Below are 16,719 nucleotides of genomic sequence, written 5' to 3'. Positions count from 1 at the left end.
CAGCAAATGGATAAAGTGGATTTTCCAGAGTCAGAGAGATCATTTATGAAGATCAGGAATTGGACTGGGCCGAGAACACTGCCTTGGGGCATTGGGGGGCACTCCAGCCTTGACATGGAAAGGAGATGAAAGGATTCGGTTGATAACCACACATTGGCTATGAGAATGCAGGAAGTCAGTAAGCCATGTGTGGAGTTGGCCTTGGATGCCATAAGTAGAGTTTGGAGAGTAAGTTGGGATGTCAGACCATATCGAAAGCATGAGATATGCCCAGAGAGATGGCTCTGATCTCATGTGTGATAATATATTTCCCATACCGTTTAACATATTCAACTGAAACTTGGTACATGGCTTTATGATAAGTTGCAGAACAAATTCGAGTTTCAGGGCATTCTATCAATTTTTCAGTTTTGCCCTTTTTGGACTTAGAAAATATCACATAAATAGGGGACATGTATTGCAAAGCAATTCTCGCTCTTGCTCTCTTAACTTTTCGGAGGAATCCATGCTATCAAGCATTCTATATATTTTCATTGCAACAGGTCACGTCTGTCCTCCATACAACATTACAGATATGATATTGTTGTTGTTAAGCGTGATCTTTTGTCCTTGTCCTAATTTTTTAGTTTTTCCAAATATTTTCCAACTTTTGAAGTGATGCTGTAGCTCTTGCAATCTGAGATCTGACTTCATCTTCCTTGATTCCATCCCCAGTGACTGCATTCCCCAGGTAGGTGAATCTGGCTACTCTTTCTAGAAGTCTCTCCAATCTTGAGATTTGTGTTTTCAGGTTTAAGGCATATCTTCAATCACTTTGTTTTCTTTATGTTCAATTTTCAGACCAATACTGTTCCTCTTCCACGATGTGGCATCCATGTTGATCTTTTTTGTATGTCATTTGCATTTGTGGAAATGAGAACAATATCGAGTTGCGAAAATCAAGGCCTTGTTCTAATCCATCTGAAGCCCAATGTTGTTTCCTTGAGAGCACTCTTCATTACCCAGTGTATGGCTATGTTGAATAGCGTTGGTGATAGCACATATCCCTGTCTTGTGCCTCTCAAGATCTTAGACCATTCTGTAACTCCATCTTGCATCTTAGCATAGCTTTCCATTCAATCATATATGTTTCTCAAATGTGCGCACAAACTTATCTGGGATACCGTATCATAGTACCGTATACCCCACAGTGATTTCCTGCCTATACTACCAAAGGTCTTTTCGAAGTCTATGAAATTGATGATAATATTTGCTTGGAAAATAGGATTCCCTCATTGATCCTTCCTTGGATAAAGATTTGGTTGATTTTTTTTCTGAACCCTGCTTGCTCCTCTCGAAGTTCTTTGTTCACAGTGTCCTTTAGTGCGGATAGTTGCATTCGGCTCCATGAAAGACTTTTCCCGGTGCAGCTAAAAGTGTTATGCTTCTACAATCATCACAGTGCACAAGATCACCTTTTTTGGTCATTCAGGAAATCAAGATCATATATCGACCAAACACATGACATTGTTTTGAAAGTCGGAGGGAGAAATTAAATGACATGTTATTCCATGAAGCATTTTTTTCCAAGGACCATTTTGAAAACCTTCATTGTTCAACAATATAAATGCATTGTACAATTTAAGCATCTGTCATTGTGCATAGAAACACACATGCCATGGTTGTAGGGAAGGCTCCAGGCAACGAACGTGTTTTAAAGTGTTCACGGTGCAGGTTCTCTTGTCCGATGACTGGCTGGTCTGTCCTCGAGTAGAGTGTGGGGAGATGTGTTTCTATAATTTTGTTGCTTATGCAAAGCTCTTGAGTTTAACAAACCTAAACCAGTGCATTTTGTGTTTGGGGGTCCCCCCCCCCCCCGATATTGATAAGAATCTCCATCATTTGTAATGTTATTCGATTACTGTTCCTTGATATTATAAACGGATGAAATACTGTTCTGCAGGGTAAGATGTGAGGAATTTTGTTTCACATGCAATGTAGTTATGTGAAATTAGAGTGTTCAAAAGGAATCTTCAAACCTGACCAAAACACAGAACAGATTATGTAATCACTGCAGGGTATAGAATAACTTTCCTGGGAATGGCTGCAGACTTGCATACCAATTTGTAGCAATTTCACTTTTTCCCCCCTGAAGTGTTAAACACAAGTGGAGTATGCTTCACTCGAAGATGATTTTTCCTTCTGCTTGGTTATTAATGTATGCAATGAAACACACTGAACGTATTTGTAGTTACGATGGTGTTAAATGCACGTAATTGTGTAATCTGGCATATTATTGCATTATACTCCTTCGTCATACCTCAACATATTTAAATGAATTATCATCTACTGATCTACTGCTTAAAATGTACCGCTCTCTGTCTGTTGCTCTGTGCTCCATTGTCAGGGAAATGGACTCTCACCCCCTATCATATCATTCTTTCAATAGCTTTAACCTTCAATGTTACAAAAAAAATTATGTTTCTGGGGTGGGGGATAGGGTCAGTTAAGGTATGGAACCCTGTATGTGTTTGTGTAGCTTATATCACTTTTCTACCTAATTAATGGACCGATGAAGAGGGATAAGTCATACTGTGTGTTTTCTGCCACTGGGAGATGATGTTATAACCCTTAGTTTCTTGGAAAGGTTGAGATATCGTGTCCTTTTGTTCTCATATGTTGAAATGGGTGGGAGGATGGTGAGAGAGAGGTACCTCGGGTGCTTCGCAGCCTGCAATGCAGCATGCCTTTCCGCACCTCTCCCCTATCACCTTTATGAGGATGAAGAAGCTCCACCCTCCCACACGACTGCCCGAGATTGGCAGCGAGCAAGGAGACTGACAATTGGGCCGCACTACTCGACATCAGCACTGCTGATTGGGCCACGACCCTCGCTCGGTATGGGTGGCCTGGGATTGGTAAGGAGGGATAACATAGACACCACAGATGTGGGGGAAGTGGAGAAGGGAGCATACTCTCACGGTTGTGGGAGAGAAGGACCAGGGAAGCTGAGGAGAAGAACTGAGACGGAGCTTTTCTGTCGGTTGCTGTTGACTTAGGACTTTTTGGCATTCTTCCATTCTTCCATTCTTTCAATCTTTCCCAGTTTTGAGTACATGGTTCTTGTATGTGTAGGCCCATAGGGAGTCTCTTTAAGTATTCTGATTGTTTACTGTGTCTTCCTGTCCTGGATTTACATTTCTGTGGTCTTTTGCCAAATAAATAGTTTGTTTATTTCTCCCTGGGGTCTGGATGGGTGTCTCCCTGCTGCTCAACCTGCATAAAACGGATTTGGAATGTTTGATAATACCCTGGGGAATAAATTGAGGTAATTCGCAAATTCATTAACGATGCCACCAGGAAGTGACAGCATGACTTTGACCTCGTCGCATGGTTGAACAGAGGTTGAGAAGAATGGAGACGGACGTATAACTGTGGCTCTCGCAGCCACCACCCAACATTTCTTTAGGATGATTCTCATGCCCACTGGTCTACAGCATACAGCATCAACCACATTTCCAACTTTCTGAATCATGTCGATGCATGGCCTGCGCTCACACACTAGGACAGATGCTGCCACACTCGACACGAGTGACGTCGGGTCCATGATCACCGCCTGGTCCACGGTGGCGGTGGCAGCATGACCATCTTCACAGGAGCCCGAGCCAGCGCCTGCCTTGGGGGTAGACCCGTCGATGCTCACAGATGTTATGCGCTCGATATCCCAATCCTCGGCTGATGTTTGTCGCAGGCTCAATAGATTGACTTCGGAGGTTCCTTCTATCAAAAGAAAGGTCTTCAAGCTTGAAGAGGCCATTGACATGAACTCGCACAAAGTAAAAGAGCTGTAGTTGAAGAAACTTCTGGATCTCAAACAGCATCTTCTTGCGGAAATCAATGAACTGAAAGATAAACTCACCACTCTGAAGATTTACAACTGTCAAATGGATATCCTGTTCTATGGAATCAAGGAAATACCGAACGAAAACATGTACAATATCCTGAAAGAAACTTTAATTTACCTTGGAATCAAAAAGTTAGAAGCTGCCAATATAGGGCTTGTCAATGCTAATTTCCTCCCTCGCTGTGTCAATGGTGCACCAGATGAAGGCTGCAAAAACCTCTACACAATGCTATTATTGCAAAGTTTGTATACATACATGACCGCAACAGAGTACTGGGATTATTTGAAGATCGCCTATGTCAGCATCTAGCGGTCACTCACAATCACTCGCCAAATCACAATCACTGACTCTCTCTGAAGTTCAGCCATGCAAAATCTGCGTCCAAACAGACTTACCCCCTGCCCTTAAGGTTTGGCATGCAGAGCTCGCTGAGACAGTTATGTAGGAAGAATAATTTTTCGACAAAGATAATTGTCGTGGGGGACAAGGCTCAGTTCCAGTGGAAAGGAATAGTTAGTGTGGTGGGCTGGGGATCTGAGGATCCTGAGTTCAAACCTGCTAGGCTGTTGAATTAATACCAGGTGGGGTTGATTCTGCCTGTCATCCTTCTGAGGTCGGCAAAATAAGTGCCAGCTTGCTGGTATCCTGTGTCGGAGTGGCGACCCATCCAGGATCGTGCCCAATAGCCTAGGAGACTGCTTAAGCAGCACCAATGCTCTGCACAGAGTATGGTCCCAATGGATGGATGGATCTCATCTAATATATCATCACATCCTTATAATTGTTACTGTAACTCATTATGAAAAATACCTGAATGTTATTATATGGAAAAAATGCTTTACTTTATGTTAATGAAACTTCATATCATACTTTAATTTTAATTGTCACACGACCATTAACATGTATATGTACTGGTGGTGACTGAGAAACATGGCGGTCGATCCAGACCAATACTATCTCCACATGAAATTCATGAATATTTTTTTGCTAATAATTTTCACTTTTTAAAATTATTTTTGTACTTGTTGTTCAATGTTATATGCCTGGTGTTGGCTTGATAGTTAGGGTGGTGGGCTTTGGATCCTTGGGTCCTGAGTTCAAATCCTGCTCAGCTGTTGAATTAATACCAGGTGGGGTTAACTTGGCCTGTCATCCTTCAGAGGTTGGCAAAATGAGTGCCAGCGTGCTGGTATACGGTGTGGGAGTGGTGACCCATCCAGGATTGTGCCCAATAGCCAAGGAGACCTGCTTAGGCAGCACCAACGCTCTGCACAGAGTATGGTCCCAATCTCCTCCTCCTCGTTCAATGTTCCCAACGTCGTTTCCAAAGAAGGACACACTTTATTTATTTTTGAGAGCCACTTGTTATTGAGGTTTTGCTAAGCCACATATACTGTTACGACACCTGTACGACCCAGTTTTCCAATGACACATTTGCTCTTTGTATATTATACTCTGCATTTATACAGATACGATCTATGAAGTAAGGACTACTGTGTCGATACAGTGTAAATATCATTGTTTATGATATTTACTTTGATCTAAACACTGTCAACCATCTTAATTCTCAAATGCCTGAACTCCAGCTCAATTTCGACGTGAATGACACATCTTTCGTTCATAACCAGTCTGAATATTTTTACCTGATCAAATTTCTGAGATTGCTTCATGAAATTCTAAACACATTTTCTCTGCGACAACACAATGTTATGAAATCTCAAAAAAAAAATTTGATCAATTCCAAACATTCCTTATTAACTTAAATGTAGGTTTTTCAGTCATTGGCTTGTGTAAGACTTGGCTCACTGACACACCCTCTTCACTCTTTTCCACAGAGGGATTCAAGTTGATATCCAATAACAGGCTTAATAAATCCAGGGGTGGAGTAGGTTTTTATATTTCAGATACATTGCTCTTTGAAGTAAGAGACGACTTGAATAACATCTCATGTTATACAAAGTATATTTATTGAAATAAAAAATCGCACAAATATAAACATTTTTGTCGGGTAGATATTCAAGCCCCCCACCCCCCATGCCAATTTTGTGGAGTTCATCGATTCTAATCAGTCTTTGCTAGCATCACCTTCCCAAAGAATAAACATTGTTTTATCATGGATGATTTCAACTTAAACTTGCTTCACTACCATCAAAATTCCCACTGTCAGGATATTTTAGATATACTGTTGTGGGCCGGGGGTCGGTGGCGAGGAACGGCCGCCAGGTGGAGCAGTAGAGCCGTCTCCCACCGAACACCCGGAATTTAGGTCGTGACTCTCGGACAACTCCGAAGGTCACAGGTCACTTAAGGACCGTGCTCGCCAATTCTCTGACGGCGTGGGGTAGGGTTAATAGCCAAATTTCAATATACTTAAGTTCCCACGTCGTCAAATTACTGGGGAAGTCACACCCTCAACGGACTCTGTCGAACCGGGTCGCTCTAGCGACCTCGGTCCGGTGTAACCGAGCGGAATTACCAAAGTCCGTCGGACACAATGACAACTTACGGCACCGACGGCCTCACTATTTCTCAAGCCCGCACCGTGCTGGGTCAATGGAAGAAAACATGGGCAACGAACTGGAACATTTAACAATTGGGGGTTTATTTATAATGGGGGCAATAATCGGGAAGGGAAACGCAGAGCAGAGTTACAACCGAATAAGCAATGCAAATAATGTACAACAAAAAGAAAACACTTAAGCAATTCTACTTAAAGATGGGACCCACAGACACACACACACACACACACACACACACACACACACACACGAAATGGACCCCGTCGGGTCTTTAGTCAGTCCTCCAGCCGAGGAGAATAATTCAGCTGGGGGAACAGAGCCTGGCCAGGTACCTTTACGCCTCGTGCGGTCACACCAACTCCAACCCACCATAGTGGGACTCAAACCCACGACCCGAAATCCACGAGCTCACGATCCTGGCTGCTCGACCACCACCACCACGTGGAGCCACCGCAAAAGACCGCAGTCCACGATCGCAGACGACCACGACGCTCACGACGCATGCCAAGAGCAATGGCCATGATGACTCCTAAGTCTCTTCCCTTTGGACGGGGCGAACACTTCATCTGGCTGTGGGGCGGAGTCGGCCCTGAGGTAACTCGTCTTCGGATTGGTCGGGGGCTTCTCAGGTACTCCTATCCCTCATTGGTTGCGAGGCACACCCATCTCGCTGGGCGGAGTCGACCTCACCCCGCCTATGCCCGTGGCCCCGAACACATGCATAATGGCGATGATGGAGCGAAGGGGAGATTTAATGTAAAAAACCCGACTTTCAAGAAACCCGCAGCGCATACATGAAATTAACCCATTAGGTAGACGGACGGGACCCTGACTACAAACACATACTTATCGAAATAACTGAACTGTGGGGACTGCTGTCTGTTTGTGTGCAAATGGCTTCCAGATTCGTAACAATACTACTCTCAAAATCATTCAGCGAAGCAATTTCAGACATGGCAGCAACTTTAATTGACAACATATTTACGACTGCACATTCTGATAGTGTCTCTGGTATTGCTGTTTCTGATGTGTCTGAACATTTCCCAATCTTTACTTTTACCTCCCACCTCTTTAATCCAACTACATTTGCATGTACATGTTAGGCAAACTGGATTTCGTGTTTTGTCCAATTAAAACCTGAACAGATTCAGAGAAAATATTGCACTTACTGATTGGTTAGAGGTGTATAACAATGAAGTTGGAAATTTAGCATTGAATAAATTCATTGATACATTCATTGTACTGTACAATACCAACATACCATTGAAGTTTCTCACCCGTGTAAATTAGAAGAAAGTATCAAGATCTCATTGGATTTCAAAATATCTCCTCAGATCAACAAATAGGAAAAATAAACCATTTTACAAATACAAAGCAAAACCAATTGAAAAGACCAAACATAAATATATTTGTTACTGCAACATTTTAACGTCTCTACTCTGCAGAGCAAAAATGAGGTATTATTCTTGTCAATACCATATCTTCAGAAATGATGCCAATGACACCAATAAAATAGAGGTGGTGATTAATAACGTCTTAAAGAGAAGTGAGAAAAAAAACAGTTTGCCTTTAGTGATGCACATTGTTGATGGAGTCCACATACAGAATCCTTTGAACATAGCCCATGCATTTAATTATTTTTTTTGTGAATATTGGCCCAAATCTTGCTCAAAAACATTCCCATCACTAATATATATATATTTTCATACTTTTTGAAGCACCCAAATCCGCAGACATTATTTTCTACCTTTTCATGAAACGCAGGTTATCGATATTGTACGTAACTTTAAGATGAAAAGGAGTTTGGGTTATGATGATATAACCAACATTCTTCTTTAAAATGTTATTCAGGAAATAGTTCTCCTAACCCACATTCTCAACTTCTCTTTTCTTAATGGTATTGTTCCAAATAAAATGAAAATTGCAAAGGTAATTCCTAAAATCAAGAAAGGTGGCCAGCAAGACTTGGGCAACTATCGCCCAATATAATTTTTGACATCCTTTACGAAGATTCTTTAAAAAAATAATGTCAAGTTTTTGCTCAGTTTCAACTTAGCTTTCGCCAAAAACATTGAACTCCACGTGCATTGCTGTTATTTTTCGATAAAGTTGCCCGAGCTATTGACAACATGTCACACGCAGTTGGTATTTTTCCTGATTATTGAAAGTAGCGGCTTTTCTCTCCAAGGCTTTTTGGTATTTGGTATTTTTCCTAATTATTGAAAGTAGCGGCTTTTCTCTCCAAGGCTTTTTGGTATTTGGTATTTTTGGTAACACAGTTGGTATTTTTCCTGATTATTGAAAGTAGCGGCTTTTCTCTCCAAGTAGCAGCTTTTCTCTCTCTGAATTCTCCAAGGCTTTTGACACAATTAATCATGAAATGCTATCATATAAACGATCCCACTGTGGAATCAGGGGAAAGGCTTTGGAGTAGTTCAGGAACCATCTGTCTGATCAAAATCAATGTGTAGACACAGTATCAATGGTTTCAAGTCGACTCTTCAAATTCAGTGGTTTCTTCAAATGGTTTCAAGATATCAAATTTCCTGTGGCGTCCCACTCTTAGGCCCACTCTTGTTTATCTTATATAATGTTACGGTTTTGGAAATGTACCCCCGGGGAAGAGCATACAGACATGTAGGAGATGCGAGGATTAGTTATTTCATTAGTCTATGTGTAGATAGTCCTTGGCCACTTGTCTCAGGGTTGTTTGGGTGGCATACATTGAGATTAGTTTGTGTTTTCCCTGTGTGAGGTCTCCCCACTTTCAATCTTTCCTCCTTCACCCCATCAGCCCATTCCAAACCCTCTGATACATTCAACCTCCCATTGGTCCACCCCCCCTGCTACTTTCAATAATCATTTACCCCATAAGTCCATTCCCTCCACCCCTTTGCTCCTTTCAACAATCCCTCCTTTACCCCCATCAGTCCATTCTTTTCAGAAATCCCTTCTTTACCCCATTGTTCCATTCCCCCCTCTGCTTTTCTCCATCCACCAATAATCCCCTTCACCAAACCTCATTTTGGCAATCCCTCCTTCACTCCATTGGTCTTACCTTTGGCCCTGCAGTCGTTCGGTCCTCCCTCGGTCCGGCAACATCCCTCTCCGTTTTCACTCCATCCGCGCATTGTTTAAATGGACACATTCAGTCCGTCTGTGGGCATTAATCCTTCGGGCCGATCGGATTACTTTGACTCCATTCTCATATGCATATTCGTGGCACGAGGTGCTGCGCGTTTCCCGTGCATGGTCGGGTGCGCAACATCTCAAAGGCAGGTTGCAGTGGAGACTGTACGGAGAAGGTTTGCACATGAGGGGGGGGGGGGCTGCGGTGAAAGTTCTTCAGAAACAGTGGCATTTTCCACAAGCTGCGTCATGGACCCACCCCCCATTAGATGTGCATCAATGAGAAGGAGGCTCACACTAGCCGAGACAGAGAAAGCTATATGAAAAGCAAGAAGACAGGAGTGCAGGAGACAAGACGATAAAAAGTGATGTCCTGCAAGGTGACAGGAGCTCGGAGTTGGTCCTCATCCTTGCGGGAAAAAGCGATGGTTTGCAGGCAGAAAGGAGCTCAAAGCTTGGCCTTGTTTGAAAATCTTGTCCTGCGAGGAGCAGAAGGCTCATAGATGGGAGAAAAGCGACATCCTAAGGAGGAATAAGCTGAGGCAGAGGAGGGCGGGTCGCATATCTTGTCTTCACATATCTTGCACGCCGGAGAGGATTTGCCCGCTGGGTCCGGACACCTCAGGGATGCGGTTGCGTATCCCATCGTGCCACATTGCCACTGCCCATCTTCCACATCCTCTGCCCTGCATTCTCGAGTATATTTGGACTGTGGTGCAGCCCCAACGGACTGTGTGAGGTGAGAGTGGTTTCACTACATTCATATACCAGAAGCCGACTTTCACTGGGTGGTAAACTTGTTGGGATTCCTCTAGCTCAATGAGACACAAAATTGCCTTGATCAACATCCTTGTGCACAGGGCTTAGAGGATTTTCTCACCTTGGAATCTTTCTGCTGAAATAGAGAAAATCATGAATATACTTGGTGAGAATGGTTACGCAGAGTATATAATTAAGAGGTTATGTGAACAAATTTCTAAATACAAGCCGGGAGGCGACGATGGTTCGCGGACATTTTTGAACAATACCACGGTAGGTACAATTGAGTTAGTGGAAGCTTTTGAGGAAGCCCTACAGTAAAAAGCTATCTCTTCCATCAAAATGGACCAAATCAAAACGGATTTTTTATATGTTGTACTTATGGACATTATGCACAGCTTCTAGGAAATGAAATTGCGAGAAAATCAAGAAATAAATAAATAAAAAAAGTTCAAGTGGGGGTGGCTCCGCCCACAAAGGGGTGTGGGACGCCCCTCATACAAAAAGACACAACTAGACCATGATATCTCGGTTGTGTACAAGTTTCATCAAGATCGCATCAAACGTCACGGAGCTATGCTCTGGAGAGAGTCACAAACAGAGACACACAGACGCAACGAAAATAGTGGTCACTGCTGGCACTCACGAACCAACAAAGGATCACAAGCTTGGTCCTGACAAAGGGCCAGTCTATGTCAGGATGCTGTGGAAAAGACAGTCATCAAAAGATTTGAAGAAAAAATCAAACCTCCGATATCAAACACGTACCTGGCTGTACAACCTTGAGTTATCTTTACCTCGCGCTGTTTGCTTACGTCAGTTAACAAGAACGTTATCCATGGCATGTTGTTGTTCTGTATCAATATATATATATATATATATATATATATATATATATATATATATATATATATATATATATATATATATATATATATTGTTACGGCTGTGGAAATTCGCATTACACCATGAAGGGCCCGTAGGTGAGATATCTCTAAGTACATGTGTAGTTAGCCCAAACCCATTGTATAGAGGGAATTTATGTGATCCATTCGGGCTGCGACACTTTGAGTTAGCCATTTTTTTCTGTTCTATCTTTATTTTGAACCAACCACGTCTCAATCGCCATCACACAACAACCACCACGCCAGCCATCATCACCAACTGCAACCACGCTCCAACCCTAGGACAACAACGCCAACAGTCACGACCTTTACCTTCACAACTCGCTCCCACATCATCACATCACCGCCATTCCCAAATGGCACCATAACCATCAAACCACCACCGAAAACCCTCCACTACCTTCACCTCTCCTTCTACGGCCATTCCCGCATCACCTGTGAACACTGAGCGTCGGGCTGTCTCGGGCCCGTTCGGCGATTGGTGCCGAACGCACCGAGCTGCGAGCGCAAATAGCGGCCTTTCCAAGGGAAAATTCGGATCAAGAATGCTACAAGCCCACTTTTCCTCTGTCCAATTAGCAAGCGTGGGGGCGGCTTGGCCCCACCTCCAGGCGTGTCTGTGTGAAATCGATATATGCAAATTCTATGATCAGGGGAGATTCATGCCCCCTTTCCTCCGACCAATGGGCGAGCGTGGCTCCGCCCCCGAGGTCATCCTCATCCGAATATTTGCATATTAGCTGCTCCTGCCAGCCTATAAGAAGGCGAGCGCAAGGCGAATGAAGTCAGTTGAGTTGGGTTCTGCAGTCGGCTGAGGAGAGTGTCATCGAGTTGGGTTCTGCAGTCGGCTGAGGAGAGTGTCATCGAGTTGGGTTCTGCAGTCGGCTGAGGAGAGTGTCATCGAGTTGGGTTCTGCAGTCAGCTGAGGAGAGTGTCATCGAGTTGGGTTCTGCAGTCGGCTGAGGAGAGTCATCGAGTTAGGCTCTGGAGTCGGCTGAGAAGAGTTGCGGGAAGAGGCAAAGGAGCTCGGGTCCGAGGCGAGAAGGACGGCGGTCGGCGACGAGGTCGCGGTGTGGGATCGCTCGTCGCTGGACCCAAGCCAGCCAGCCATTCTCCTCCCCCAGTGCATCAACAATTCCCCCTTTCCCCCGCGCTGAGATAGTGCAAAAGGGGGGCCCCGTTCCCACCCCACTCCAAACGTCGTGCCAACGAAACCCGCCAAGGAGCACGGAGTCGGGGCACAGCCGCGTGGCCACATTTGCGGCTTGACCGCCAACGCGTCACGAGGACGCGGGTAGGACCCCCCCAGTCTCGCAGACCTGGCCGCTCCTCCAGGTCACGCGCACATTTGGCCTACAGGCCTGTCTGCCCCCTTGTCTTTGAGGGTGGCTTCTTTCCTTTGCTTTTGTGTAAATTTGTGTTGGCGCCGTCTGTAAAGTAGAACTGTATAAGTGTTGCCGTGTGTGCGCGTCGGTATCAACTCTGCGTCGTTGTTGCTTTTGTTTTTGTTGCTATATGTGCATTTTGACTGTATGGCTGTATATATGTGCTTTCCATGTGCCGGGAAATAAATGTGCTTTGTGTGAACTGTTTTCCCATTTCGCTTCGTCTTTTCTTTATTGACCCTCCATGCTGCTTCACGTAAAGGGTTCGTAGTGGGCTTAATACACCCGGTAATTAATCAGAGCCGTCGAGGCCGACGATAACACCGCTCGGTTATCACTGAAGTACGGAAGGAACCGCTTAAGTGGTTCGTGTCCAGAGTCGGCCTGTGGCGTGGTACGATCGCCCGGTCGACCATCCGCGCAGGTACTTAGGTAGATCGAATTTGGCGAGAAACCCTATCCTGCATGGGTGGGCAATTGGCACGGTCGTGGTGGGGTTAAACCCCCACCCGTGACTAGCTCCCGGCGTTGTTCCGAGAGGGTCACACTGAATTGTCCGTCCGGTGGGCGACATGCCGCGATCCGAGTTACGTGGCCGTCCGCACGCCGGCGGGCGCGAATTCGTAACTATATACTGTGTATGTGTGTATATATATATATATATATATATATATATATATATATATATATATATATATATATATATATATATATATTTGTCACGGTTCCAGGAACCATATGTATTCAAACATACAGATGCCCCTAAGTTAGTTATGCCGTTAAGTATATGTGTAGACAGAACCCCTCCTTATGTTTAGTGGAAAATCGAAGGGGTGCATTGCGATGTTTTTTTAGTTAGGTTAATAAATCATTTTATTTCCTCTCTTATGGAACCACGGTACCTTCCTAGCGCTTGCAGCCCTCGGTTCGCTGGCCACAGCATTCCACTGTCCACCCGCTGTCTACAGAGACTCGTTTTTCCAAGGCAAAATCTCCACGTTCACTTTTACAGTTCCTTCTCCTGGCCGAGGCCTGGCCGAGGCCCTGCCCAGAAAGGGCGGACCCATGGAGGCCCTGTCCAATCAGGATGGACAGTGACTACGAAGGGACCCTCGGAGACGCGCGTTCGTTGGAGTTCAGTCAAAAGGCTCAGTTCAGTTCTGCATTCACTGGGGCGTTCGTTGGAGTTTCGCTGGAGTCTTGAGTTCAGTGTACGAGGAGGATTGACAGACTGAGAGCTTTTTCACCAGTCTGTGGGTGGAGCATGGCCGTTCTTCGTTGGTGGAGCGAACCGTCTGGTCGATTCCGATAACGACTGAGGACACCCGACTTCGACCAGGTCTCTTGCTGATCCTCACCCTGGGACTCCGCTCTGCTCCGTTCGGGTTCCGCTGCAGACACGAGCCCCACGCGTGTGACTGCGGGCCAAGCTGCACGACCATTGGCAGGTGCCGCACCACGGAGCACCCCTCCCTCCAACGTGCAGGTACCCAGCCGAGTCACGACCCCAGCTCGTCTCTCTCCCTGGCTCCAAGGTTCCTTGGAATTCACCTGGGTTTTATTTTCGTGTGTATGTGTCTGTGTGTGTGTCTGTGTGTGTGGCGCCATCTGCTAAGTACAACTGCATAAGTGTTTTCGATCATTGTAAATCTCCTGTATATCCGCGATAAGCTTGCTATATGTCCTTCTTGCTGTAAATAAAACAATTGTAGAAATGTTCCCAGTTCGTTTCCGTCCTTTCTTTCCTTGGTCCAGCATCGTTCGGATCTGAGTTTTAGCCGGGTCTTTGTTCCCGTTAATCTGCTCATCCTGGCCAGCACGGCTGTGGCAGTTCCACTCAACTGCACCCGAACCGGAGTTGGTAGTCCGTAATTGGAACTCTACCGCAGTCAGTAGAGTGACCCGGTTCGAGCAAGACATGCCAAAGGCGTGGTTCCCCGGTAGACAACACCGCATGGTTAATTAGGTAAATTAGTTCTGGACAAAAAGACCCTATGCTACTCGGTGGAGGTATTGGCGTCCACGGTCGGTTTAGCGACCCGCCACCTCACGGAGTTATCCGTGAGCAACGGCCTACATTTTCTGGAGTCTGGTGGGTGACGACATAACTTCCCCTACCTTGCGGTCGTTCTCACCACCGGACCTCTGGCCCGCAACAATATACAGTATATATATATAAAGAATCTACCTAACAAATCAGCAATGTTATCTATGAGTTTAAACGCTGATGTGAAGCTCACTCAGTACATGGGCCATACAACTAAAAGGTTGCCTGACCGCATCAAACAGCATGTCCCTCTGACGATTCGACAAAATAACTTGAGAGTTAGGACACAACCAGTGCGAGCATGTAGGGACATTCAAGGACTGTTGGCCATTTATTGTTCTTCTGCCATTGCATGGAACTTAGTTGCCAATCCTGTCTGTGCATACCAGTACAACAGATATGTTCATGATATTGAGCCAAGGTCAGAGTGTTTCACATCTACAGATGTTGAAAGCAACCTTCATCCTTTCCATGGACCCTGTGTTATGTTGTCAAAAGGAATTTGTACATTGTCATTCTCTTTCAACATAGAAATATCAAAGCTGTTGCTCCAACCGCTGTCCAAGGTATTGCATGCAAATGGTGAGTCATCAGCTTTAGGGGCGTCGCATCCCCCCTCCCTCCAAGGCATTGGTGCCAATGATGATTCAACGCCCTGTACTCCGCTCCAGCCAATTGGAGCCAGAGATACTGATGACTGTGAGCTAACCAATGGGGGCTCAGATTACAATTGACGTCATAACTTATTGACCAATCAGTGTCGATCTTACATTGACAAGCTTATATATGCACACTCTCTCACTTCCCCATTCTCTTGCTGTGATTCAACCTTGAGAAGTACAGCATGAAAAGCTTTGGTTAATATGTCATGTTTGTTTTCTTGTATATTAAATATTTTTATACCCATCCCATGATCTGTGCTTTTCCAAAACTTTATCCCGGAGGTCTTTTGAAAGCTCCTTGGGGCTCATGGTTGAGTCTTTGCTGTGAAATACACCAACCAGCAGAGGAAACCTACAGGAACAGCTGATCTTCTGAAACAATCAGAATCACAGCAATTTAACACAGGTAGAGGTCAATTAACTTGGTGTGTGATTTTGAAGGTGATTGGTTACAACTGAGCTAATTTACAATTCACATTATCAGGGGTGGACACTTATCCAACCAAGATATTCTAGTTTGTATTTTGAATTAATTTTCTGAAATTTGTAGAATTTGTTTTTCACTTGGAAGTTGTGGGTTATGATGTGTAAATAAAAGTGGGAAAAGTCTGATTTAATTAAATTTAATTCCAGGCTATAAGGCAAACAAAAGGTGAAAATTTTGAAAGGGGGTGTAGACTTTCTATAGTTACTGGAGTTTCAAGGTTCTGCTAGACTCACGAAACCAATGTTTTATCTGGATTATATTAATAGCACATCCCATTAACCAGGGATCCTACTTTCATTGTGTTCTATTCATTGGAAAAAGTATTATATTGGGTAGTTGAAAAAAAAAGAAGTTTTTTTTTCAATACTTTAGACAATCCGTTTATTTTAACAGGTGCAAGATGCCTAAAGGCATCTTTAGGCCACTGGAAAAATTTTAAAACCTGATTAAATTACTTATGAAGTTCAAATGTTAAAAAATATCCATGAGGAACATTTTATAAAAAATATTTAATGTAATTTATTTTTTAATATTTTGGAAATGTTGCATATATAACATTGATATCGATAAAACTATCAAAATAAATAATCACAATTTTTGCCGTAATATATATATATATATATATATATATATATATATATATATATATATATATATATATATATATATATATATATATATTTAAAATTACTTGATTGTGTTTCTCAGAATGCCACTGTTTTTGGTCTGTAAAAGCCAAGGTAAGATCTAAAGTGCAGGTCTTGGAGATTGTATATTTCACTCCATAGTACCGGATGACTTCAGCCACTCCCATCCTTCCCCACAGGTAAATTTTGTCTTCTACATCTCACAGCAATTCCAGGAAAAAATTGCCTTTGATGGTAAGGCTCCATAAATAGCCTGGTGTTGGCACAGTGGTTAGGGCAGCGGCTTGGGATCCAA

Source organism: Eptatretus burgeri, chromosome 7 (genome assembly GCF_056783735.1).
Source record: "Eptatretus burgeri isolate ZD-2024b chromosome 7, Ebu_testis_v1, whole genome shotgun sequence".
NCBI lineage: Eukaryota > Metazoa > Chordata > Myxini > Myxiniformes > Myxinidae > Eptatretus > Eptatretus burgeri.
Note: the sequence above shows the minus strand (reverse complement) of the source record.